Here is a 9629-nt window from a genome sequence, read left to right as displayed (position 1 = left end):
ACCTGGGGGGTTTGGGGGTGAGCCTCACCTGGGGGGTTTGGGGGCGGAGCCTCACCTGGGGGGTTTGGGGGTGAGCCTCACCTGGGGGGTTTGGGGGCGGAGCCTCACCTGGGGGATTTGGGGGTGAGCCTCACCTGGGGGGTTTGGGGGCGGAGCCTCACCTGGGGAGTTTGGAGGGGGAGTGGAGGAAGACTCAGCTGCTCCTTTCTCTCCGGTAAAGTCCAGGCTAAAATATGAGATAGTGAAAAATCCTGAACTGAGGGGCACCCAATCGCCAGCGGCACATCGGAGGATCAGGTCGGGATGTAATTATCACCCAACTCGCTATATTGCACTTGAAAAAAATCTGGATTATTAGTCGGTAATGTTTGACCCGTCCAATCACTGCACGGCAGCATTCACTCACACAGTTGAGAGTCAGAGTGCATCGTGACCTTTGAACCCAATGTTAAGGTCAGAGTGCATCGTGACCTTTGAACCCTGTGTTGGGGTCGGAATTCATCCTGACCATTGAACCCAGTGTTGGGGTCGGACATCATGACCTTTGAACCCAGTGTTGGGGTCGGAGTGCATCGTGACCATTGAACCCAGTGTTGGGGTCGGAATTCATCGTGACCAATGAACCCAGTGTTGGGGTCGGACATCATGAGCATTGAACCCAATGTTGGGGTTGGAGTGCATCATGACCATTGAACCCAGTGTTGGGGTCAGAGTGCATCTTGACCATTGAACCCAGTGTTAGGGTCGGAGTGTATCTTGACTGTTGAACCCAGTGTTGGGGTTGGAGTGCATCATGACCATTGAACCCAGTGTTAGGGTCGGGTGCATCCTGACCATTGAACCCAGTGTTAGGGTTGGAGTGCATCAAAGAACAAAGAACAAAGAAAATTACAGCACAGGAACAGGCCCTTCAGCCCTCCAAGCCTGCGCCGATCCAGATCCTCTATCTAAACATGTCGCCTATTTTCTAAGGGTCTGTATCTCTTTGCTTCCTGCCCATTCATGTATCTGTCTAGATACATCTTAAAAGACGCTATCGTGCCCGCGTCTACCACCTCCGCTGGCAATGCGTTCCAGGCACCCACCACCCTCTGCGTAAAGAACTTTCCACGCATATCCCCCCTAAACCTTTCCCCTCTCACTTTGAACTCGTGACGCCTAGTAATTGAATCCCCCACTCTGGGAAAAAGCTTCTGGCTATCCACCCTGTCTATACCTCTCATGATTTTGTACACCTCAATCATGTCCCCCCTCAACCTCCGTCTTTCTAATGAAAATAATCCTAATCTGCTCAACCTCTCTTCATAGCTAGCGCCCTCCATACCAGGCAACATCCTGGTGAACCTCCTCTGCACCCTCTCCAAAGCATCCACATCCTTTTGGTAATGTGGCGACCAGAACTGCACGCAGTATTCCAAATGTGGCCGAACCAAAGTCTTATACAACTGTAACATGACCTGCCAACCCTTGTACTCAATACCCCGTCCTATGAAGGAAAGCATGCCGTATGCCTTCTTGACCACTCTATTGACCTGCGTTGCCACCTTCAGGGAACAATGGACCTGAACACCCAAATCTCTCTGGACATCAATTTTCCCCAGGACTTTTCCATTTACTGTATAATTCACTCTTGAATTGGATCTTCCAAAATGCATCACCTCGCATTTGCCCTGATTGAACTCCATTTGCCATTTTTCTGCCCAACTCTCCAATCTATTTATATTCTGCTGTATTCTCTGACAGTCCCCTTCACTATCTGCTACTCCACCAATCTTAGTGTCGTCTGCAAACTTGCTAATCAGACCACCTATACTTTCCTCCAAATCATTTATGTATATCACAAACAACAGTGGTCCCAGCACGGATCCCTGTGGAACACCACTGGTCACACGTCTCCATTTTGAGAAACTCCCTTCTACTGCTACTCTCTGTCTCCTGTTGCCCAGCCAGTTCTTTATCCATCTAGCTAGTACACCTTGGACCCCATGCACCTTCACTTTCTCCATCAGCCTACCATGGGGAACCTTATCAAACGCCTTACTGAAGTCCATGTATATGACATCTACAGCCCTTCCCTCATCAATCAACTTTGTCACTTCCTCAAAGAATTCTATTAAGTTGGTAAGACATGACCTTCCCTGCACAAAACCATGTTGCCTATCACTGATAAGCCCATTTTCTTCCAAATGGGAATAGATCCTATCCCTCAGTATCTTCTCCAGCAGCTTCCCTACCACTGACGTCAGGCTCACCGGTCTATAATTACCTGGATTATCCCTGCTACCCTTCTTAAACAAGGGGACAACATTAGCAATTCTCCAGTCCTCCGGGACCTCACCCGCGTTTAAGGATGCTGCAAAGATATCTGTTAAGGCCCCAGCTATTTCCCCTCTCGCTTCCCTCAGTAACCTGGGATAGATCCCATCCGGACCTGGGGACTTGTCCACCTTAATGCCTTTTAGAATACCCAACACTTCCTCCCTCCTTATGCCGACTTGACCTCGAGTAATCAAACCTGTTCCTAACCTCAACATCCGTCATGTCCCTCTCCTCGGTGAATACCGATGCAAAGTACTCATTTAGAATCTCACCCATTTTCTCTGACTCCACGCATAACTTTCCTCCTTTGTCCTTGAGTGGGCCAATCCTTTCTCTAGTTACCCTCTTGCTCCTTATATATGAATAAAAGGCTTTGGGATTTTCCTTAACCCTGTTTGCTAAAGATATTTCATGACCCCTTTTAGCCCTCTTAATTCCTCGTTTCAGATTGGTCCTACAATCCCGATATTCTTTCAAAGCTTCGTCTTTCTTAAGCCTCCTAGACCTTATGTATGCTTCCTTTTTCCTCTTAGCTAGTCTCACAATTTCACCTGTCATCCATGGTTCCCTAATCTTGCCATTTCTATCCCTCATTTTCACAGGAACATGTCTCTCCTGCACACTAATCAACCGCTCTTTAAAAGCCTCCCACATATCAAATGTGGATTTACCTTCAAACAGCTGCTCCCAATCTACATTCCCCAGCTCCTGCCGAATTTTGGTATAGTTGGCCTTCCCCCAATTTAGCACTCTCCCTTTTGGACCACTCTCGTCTTTGTCCATGAGTATTCTAAAACTTACGGAACTGTGATCACTATTCCCAAAGTAGTCCCCTACTGAAACTTCAACCACCTTGCCGGGCTCATTCCCCAACACCAGGTCCAGTATGGCCCCTTCCCGAGTTGGACTATTTACATACTGCTCCAGAAAACCCTCCTGGATGCTCCTTACAAATTCTGCTCCATCTGGACCTCTAACACTAAGTGAATCCCAGTCAATGTTGGGAAAATTAAAATCTCCTATCACCACCACCCTGTTGCTCCTACATCTTTCCATAATCTGTTTACATATTTGTATCTCTATCTCACGCTCGCTGTTGGGAGGCCTGTAGTACAGCCCCAACATTGTTACCGCACCCTTCCTATTTCTGAGTTCTGTCCATATTGCCTCACTGCTCGAGTCCTCCATAGTGCCCTCCTTCAGCACAGCTGTGATATCCTCTTTGACCAGTAATGCAACTCCTCCACCCCTTTTACCTCCCTCTCTATCCCGCCTGAAGCATCGATATCCTGGGATATTTAGTTGCCAATCATGCCCTTCCCTCAACCAAGTCTCAGTAATAGCAATAACATCATACTCCCAGGTACTAATCCAGGCCCTAAGTTCATCTGCCTTACCTACTACACTTCTTGCATTAAAACAAATGCACCTCAGACCACCAGTCCCTTTGCGTTCATCATCTGCTCCCTGTCTACTCTTTCCCTTAGTCACGCTGACTTCATTATCTAGTTCCTTACAGGCTTTTGTTACTACCTCCTTACTGTCCACTGACCTCAATTGGTTCCCATCCCCCTGCCACATTAGTTTAAACCCTCCCCAACAGCGTTAGCAAAAGCACCCCCAAGGACATTGGTTCCAGTCCGGCCCAGGCGTAGACCGTCCAATTTGTAATAGTCCCACCACCCCCAGAACCGGTCCCAATGTCCCAAAAATCTGAACCCCTCCCTCCCGCACCATCTCTCAAGCCACGCATTCATCCTGACTATTCTTTCATTTCTACTCTGACTATCACGTGGCACTGGTAGCAATCCTGAGATTACTACCTCTGAGGTCCTTCTTTTTAACTTGGCTCCTAACTCCCTAAATTCTGCTTGTAGGACCTCATCCCGTTTTTTACCTATATCATTGGTGCCTATGTGCACAATGACAACTGGCTGTTCACCCTCCCCCTTCAGAATGTTCTGCAGCCGATCTGAGACATCCCTGACCCGTGCACCTGGGAGGCAACATACCATTCGGGAGTCTCGTTTTCGACCACAGAACTGTCTATCTACTCCCCTTACAATGGAATCCCCTATGACTATCGCCCTTCCACTCTTTTTCCCGCCCTTCTGAACAGCAGAGCCAGCCACGGTGCCATGAACCTGGCTACTGCTGCCTTCCCCTGGTGAGCCATCTCCCTCAACAGTATCCAAAACGGTATACCTGTTTTGGAGGGAGATGACCGCAGGGGATACCTGCGCTGCCTTCCTGCTCTTTCTCTGCCTTTTGGTCACCCATTCCCTTTCTCCCTCAGCAATCCTAATCTGCGGTGTGACCAATTCGCTAAACGTGCTATCCACGACCTCCTCAGCATCGCGCATGCTCCAAAGTGAGTCCATCCGCAGCTCCAGAGCCGTCATGTGGTCTAACAAGAGCTGCAGCTGGACACACTTCCTGCACGTGAAGGAGTCAGGGACATCAGCCATGTCCCTGAGCTCCCACATTGAGCAAGAGGAGCATAACACGGGTCTGAGATCTCCTGCCATTTTCAATCTTAAGCTTAAGTTAGTCTTAACTTAGATAAACGAAAAAGGAACGAAAAGTTTTCACCAATCACAGGAAAAAAAAATAAATAGAAAAAGCGTTACCTTATCTGCACACCACCGAGTCCTTTTTTTTGGTTAGAGGAGGAGGGCGGGTGGGAGACACTACAGGTGTAGTGTCTCGGGTTCAGCCGCTGCCCAAATATATAGGACTTACTTACCCAGCTGCAACCTCGCTCTCCCGGTCGCCACTGCAAAAAGAAACCTGACCATTGAACCCAGTGTTGGGGTCAGAGTACATCGTGACCATCGAACCCAGTGTTAGGGTCGGAGTGCATCCTGACTATTGAACCCAGGTCCAGTCACCAAGTCATGTGGGAGTTGCTCAGGTGTTGGAGTTCAAGTAGTGAAGAGCCAGGCAGCTGGTTGACCCTCTTAGAGCAGTGAGGGAAAACAGAAGGAATTGGGTGATGAAGGGCACTTTACAGAAAGAACATGGGAATAGGAGGAGGCCATTCAGCCGCTCGAGCCTGTTCTGCCATTCACTAAGATCCTGGATGACCCATATCTTAACTCAACCCACCTGTCTAAATTCAATATAATGTTATACCCTTGGCTGGCAAGGGTATAATTATTGATCCCAAAATTATAAAATATTAATTGACTTAGCATTTTCTGCTTTTTGTGGGAGAGAGTTCCAAACATCAACCATCCTCGAGTCTACATGAAGAAGTGTTTTCTAACCTCTTGCTTGATTAGTCTGACTCTGATTATAAGATTATGTCCCCTTGTCCCAGAGTCTCCCACCAGCAGAAAAAAAGTTTCTGTCCATCTACCCCTATCAATTCCTTTCAAAACCCACAGAAAAAGTATCTGAGACATAGAAACATAGAAAATAGGAGCAGGAGTAGGCCATTCAGCCCTTCGAGCCTGCTCCGCCATTCATTATGATCATCCAACTCAGTAACCTGTTCCTGCTTTCACCCCATACCTTTGATCCCTTTCGCCCCAAGAGCTATAATTAACTCCTTCTTGAAAACATACAATGTTTTGGCCTCAACTGCTTTCTGTGGTAGTGAATTCCACAGGCTCACCACTCTCTGGGTGAAGAAATTTCCCCTCATCTCAGTCCTGAAAGGTTTACCCCGTATCCTTAGACTATGACCCCTGGTTCTGGACTCCCCCACCATCGGGAACATCTTTCCTGCATCTCCCCTGTCAAGTCCTGTTAGAATTTTATTGGTTTCTATGAGATTCCCCCTCACTCTTCTGAACTCCAGCGAATATAATCCTAATTGACTCAATCTCTCCTCATACGTCAGTCCCACCATCCCAGGAATCAGTCTGGTAAACCTTCGCTGCACTCCCTCTGCAGCAAGAACATCCTTCCTCAGATAAGGAGATCAAAACTGCACACAATATTCCAGGTGTGGCCTCACCAAGGCCCTGTATAATTGCAGCAAGACATCCCTGCTTCTGTACTCGAATCATCTCGCTATGAAGGCCAACATACCATTTGCCTTTTTTACCCCCTGTTGCAGCTGCATGCTTACTTTCAGCAACTGGTGTACGAGAACACCCAGGTCTCGCTGCATATTCCCCTCTCTCAGTTTATAGCCGTTCAGATAATAATCTGCCTTCCTGTTTTTACTACCAAAGTGAATAACCTCACATTTATCCACATTATACTGCATCTGCCATGCATTAGCCCACTCACTCAACTTGCCCAAATCACCCTGAAGCCTCTCTGCATCCTCCTCACAACTCGGTTTTGTGTCATCTGCAAATTTGGAGATATTATATTTAGTTTCCTCATCTAAATCATTAATATATATTGTGAATAGCTGGGGTCCTAGCACCGGTCCCTGCGGTACCCCACTAGTCACTGCCTGCCATTTGGAAAAAGACCCATTTATCCCTACTCTTTGTTTTCTCTCTGCCAACCAATTTTCTATCCTTTGCAATACACTACCCCTAATCCCATGCGCTTTAATTTTACACGTTAATTTCTTATGTGGGCCTTTGTCGAAAGCCTTCTGAAAGTCCAAATACACCACATCCACTGGCTCCCTCTCATCAACTCTACTAGTTACATCCTCGAAGAATTCTAGTAGATTTGTCAAGCATGATTTCCCTTTCGTAAATCCATGCTGACTCTGTCTGATTCTAACACTGTTCTCTAAGTGCTCTGCTACAAAATCTTTGATAATGGAATCTAGAATTTTCTCCACTACTGACGTCAGGCTGACTGGTCTATAATTCCCTGCTTTCTCTCTACCCCCTTTTTAAATAGTGGGGTTACATTAGTTACCCTCCAATCTGTAGGAACTGTTCCAGAGTCTGTAGAATCTTGGAAGATGACCACCAATGCATCCACTATTTCTAGGGCCACTTCTTTAAGTACTCTGGGATGCATACCATCAGGCCCTGGGGATTTATCAGCCTCCAATCCCATCAATTTCCCAAACACAATTTCTCCACTAAACAAAGAACAAAGAACAGTACAGCACAGGAAAAGGCCATTCAGCCCTCCAAGCCTGCGCTGATCTTGATGCCTGCCGAAACTAACACCTTCTGCACTTCCGGGGCCCATATCCCTCTATTCCCATCCTATTCATGTATTTGTCAAGATGTCTCTTAAACGTCACTATCGTACCTGCTTCCACCACCTCCCCCGGCAGCATGTTCCAGGCACTCACCACCCTCTGTGTAAAAAACTTGCCTCGCACATCCTCTCTAAACTTTGCCCCTCGCACCTTGAACCTATGTCCCCTAGTAACTGACTCTTCCACCCTGGGAAAAAGCTTCTGACTATCCACTCTGTCCATGCCGCTCATAAATTTGTAAACCTCTATCATGTCACCCCTCCACCTCCGTCGTTCCAGTGAAAACAATCCGAGTTTTTCCAACCTCTCCTCATAGCTAATGCCCTCCAGACCAGGCAACATCCTGGTAAACCTCTTCTGTACTGTCTCCAAAGCCTCCACGTCCTTTTGGTAGTGTGGCGACCAGAATTGCACGCAATATTCTAAGTGTGGCCTAACTAAGGTTCTGTATTGCTGCAACATGACTTGCCAATTTTTATACTCTGTGCCCCGACCGATGAAGGCAAGCATGCCGTCTGCCTTCTTGACTACCTTATTCACCTGCGTTGCCACTTTCAGTGACCTGTGGACCTGTACGCCCAGATCTCTCTGACTGTCAATACTCCTAAGGGTTCTGCCATTTACTGTATAATTCCCACCTGCATTAGACCTTCCAAAATGCATTACCTCACATTTGTCCGGATTAAACTCCATCTGCCATTTCTCCGCCCAAGTCTCCAACCGATCTCTATCCTGCTGTATCCTCTGATAATCCCCATCATTATCCGCAACTCCACCAACCTTTGTGTCGTCCGCAAACGTACTAATCAGATCAGCTACATTTTCCTCCAAATCATTTATATATACTACAAACAGCAAAGGTCCCAGCACTGATCCCTGCGGAACACCACTAGTCATATCCCTCCATTCAGAAAAACACCCATCCACTGTTACCCTCTGTCTTCTATGACCGAACCAGTTCTGCATCCATTTTGCCAGCTCACCTCTGATCCCGTGTGACTTCATCTTTTGCACCAGTCTGCCATGCGGGACCTTGTCAAAGGCTTTACTAAAGTCCATATAGACAACGTAAGGCTCACCGGCCTATAATGTCCTGGATTATCCTTGCCACCCTTCTTAAACAAAGGCACAACATTGGCTATTCTCCAGTCCTCTGGGACCTCACCTGTAGCCAATGAGGATGCAAAGATTTCTGTCAAGGCCCCAGCAATTTCTTCCCTTGCCTCCCTCAGTATTCTAGAGCAGATCCCATCAGGCCCTGGGGACTTATCTACCTTAATGCTTTGCAAGACACTCGACACCTCCTCCTTTTTGATAATGAGATGACTGAGACTATCTGCACTCCCTTCCCTATGCTCATCATCCACCAAGTCCTTCTCCTTGGTGAATACTGATGCAAAGTACTCATTTAGTACCTCACCCATTTCCTCTGGCTCCACGCATAGATTCTCTTCTCTGTCCTTGAGTGGGCCAACCCTTTCCCTGGTTACCCTCTTGCTCTTTATATATGTATAAAAAGTCTTGGGTTTTTCCTTAATCCTGTTTGCCAATGACTTTTCATGACCCCTTTTAGCCCTCCTAACTCCTTGCTTAAGTTCCTTCCTACTGTCTTTATATTCCTCAAGTGCTTCGTCTGTTCCTAGCCTTCCAGCCCTTACAAATGCTTCCTTTTTCTTTTTGACTGGGCTCAGAATATCCCGTGTTATCCAAGCTTCCCGAAACTTGCCAAACTTGTCTTTCTTCCTCACAGGAACATGCTGGACCTGGATTCTAATCAGCTGACGTTTGAAAGACTTCCACGTGTCAGATGTTGATTTACCCTCAAACAGCCGCCCCCAATCTAAATTCTTCAGTTCCTGCCTAATATTGTTATAATTAGCCTTCCCCCAATTTAGCACCTTCACCCGAGGACTCTTCTTCTTTGGCCTCCTTATCTCAAGAGACAATGGATACGCGCCTGGAGGTGGTCAGTGGTGTGTGAAGCAGCACCTGGAGTGGCTATAAAGGCCAATTCTAGAGTGACAGGCTCTTCCACAGGTGCTGCAGAGAAATTTGTTTGTCAGGGCTGTTACACAGTTGGCTCTCCCCTTGCACCTCTGTCTTTTTTCCTGTCAACTACTAAGTCTCTTCGACTCGCCACATTCTAGCCCCGTCTTTATGGCTGCCCACCAGCTCTGAC

Source organism: Heterodontus francisci, chromosome 22, assembly GCF_036365525.1.
Source record: "Heterodontus francisci isolate sHetFra1 chromosome 22, sHetFra1.hap1, whole genome shotgun sequence".
Classification (NCBI taxonomy): domain Eukaryota; kingdom Metazoa; phylum Chordata; class Chondrichthyes; order Heterodontiformes; family Heterodontidae; genus Heterodontus; species Heterodontus francisci.
Note: the sequence above shows the minus strand (reverse complement) of the source record.